The sequence below is a fragment of the Nematolebias whitei genome, chromosome 22 (assembly GCF_014905685.2).
Source record: "Nematolebias whitei isolate Nwh7 chromosome 22, NemWhi1, whole genome shotgun sequence".
NCBI classification, from domain to species: domain Eukaryota; kingdom Metazoa; phylum Chordata; class Actinopteri; order Cyprinodontiformes; family Rivulidae; genus Nematolebias; species Nematolebias whitei.
The window spans coordinates 1,611,608-1,613,951 of record NC_056519.1 but is presented as its reverse complement, the minus strand read 5'-3'; positions in this window follow the sequence as shown (position 1 = coordinate 1,613,951).

Genomic DNA, 2,344 nt, shown 5'->3' with positions numbered 1-2,344 from the left:
GATATGATATAATATGATATAATATGATATAATATGATATGTGATATAATATAATATGATATGATATAATATGATAAGATATGATATGTGATATGATATGTAATATTATATAATATTATTTGTTTGTTGCTGTGTAACCTTGTTAGAGATTCCTCTGTCCACTGGTAAAAATTACACAATTTTTTAAAGCCAGCATAAATTCCTATCTATAAAACAATAAAAAAATACTAAATATAAAATGAATGGTATCAGTCCAGTCCTTGTTCTCTTGCTGTCTGAGAACATTTTTCTTTTTGTCATGTTCGACGCTGTGATTTTATCTCGGCTGGTTCTTAAAGCTCCACGTGTTCAGCTCCGCACGACAAACTTTATTGTCCGAGCCTCCTAATGGCTGTATCCAGTGCGTGAAATCGCTGCGTTGCCAGTGGCCAGTCACACAGTGGGCTGGATGATGGCGGCTTGTTATTCGTGGCTGCAGCGCTGCGAGGACATGCATTCATCCAGGGGGTGGGGTGGGGGGGGCGCTCTTCTTATCACGATGAGGCTGCAGCATCAGATAAGGAACAGGGTAAATATAGCGCTCATGCTTTGTTTTCTAATCCAGCCACAGGGCTGAGAAAGTAACCTTTGAAATAGGTCACCTCCTCTGCTTTTAGATCCAGACCAGCAAGCCGGTCCCTTCAGGAGCCACAACTTGTCGTTCTTTCAGGATGTTTTCTGTTCACGGAGAACATGCGATGAGGTGGAAGGATGGTCACCTCTGAGCACTGATAGCCGCCACAGCTTCCCCTTCAAATCTCTAAGTTGAGACTCTTTTGGAGCCATCAAATCCCCATTATGAAAAACTTTAGACAAAAAAGAATTACAAATAGAACCAGCAGAACCTTCTGCTGCTCACAGGTCCAGAGGTTTCTGGAGAGAACTTTAAATTTCCACACAGAGACCGTTTGTCTGACCATCAGTTTGTGCTTTTGTGTTGCTTTAAGCTCCGCCCTCTGTTCCCCAGAACAGGCGGGGGTCTCCATGGCAACCAGTGACGGGCAGATTCTGACTCAGTGGGCCTTCCATTAATCAGCAGGTTGATAAACTCTTCCGTCATGGTTGACCCCCGAGACCAGTTTGATCTTGAGAATTGAAGCAAAACTTCTGAAGAACTTTGGATTTAACATCCAAACCAAAATAAAACACAAACAGGAAGGAGTTATAACCTGGACTTTCAAAATAAAGGTCAAAGGTACTCTTCAGAATAAGAGTTTGGTTCTGTCAGAACACAGATGGACAGACCACAGATGCTGGAGTTCCAGGTCAACGTTCTGTCAGAACGTTTTTTAATTAATGTAAAGAGGATTTTAAATGTGGTGCCACGGTGGCTCACCTGGTGCAGCTGTGGTCTCTCAGTGAGAAGGTTGCCGGTTTGAATCTCAGCTTGGGACCTTTCTGCGTGGAGTTTGCATGTTCTCTCCGTGCTGCGAGGGTTTTCTCCGGTTCCTCCCTCAGATCAAAAACATACGTTGGAGCGACTTAAAGACGACGGCTGGAACATTGTGTCAAGCTTCAACGATTAAACAACATCCCAACACCAAACGTCAGATCTGATGCGTGACTCCTCCCGATCCATCGATGATGTCATGCCCCGCCTCCACATGAGCAGAACCTGAGTGAGTTCTGTAGAACCACTCAGTGGAACCTTCAGAACACCAGGAAGAGTTTGTAAAGAACAGAAACAGACTTCTGTTAAGAAAAACAGCTGGAGGGTTTTATTTGAAACCATCTGGACGAAGAAACATCCGGGTCGAGTCCAGAACTTCACTCCTGGGTCAAAGGAGAGAAGAATAAAAACCAACAGCCACGACAGACAGGAGACCTCCTGCTGACTCAACTTCTTGCCATATCTACAAGATTACAGGGTCTGGGATGAGGATCAGGACCTCCAGACAAGTTCTTTAGTTTGAGGAGGGTCCTGCAGGACACGAGACACTGTCCATGAAGGACTTCATGTTCAGATCTTTTGGGGTTCTCTTAAATCTGTTGTCTCACCATGTCCTCCTGAACGTGTCACCATGTCCTCCTGAACCATATCACCATGTCCTCCTGAACGTCTCACCATGTCCTCCTCAACGTGTCACCATGTCCTCCTGAACCATCTCATCATGTCCTCCTGAACCGTCTCACCATGTCCTCTTGAACCGTCTCACCATGTCCTCCTGAACCATCTCACCAAGTCTTCTTGAACCGTCTCACCATGTCCTCCTGAACCATCTCACCATGTCTTCTTGAACCGTCTCACCATGTCCTCCTGAACCGTCTCACCATGTCCTCCTGAACCATCTCACCATGTCTTCTT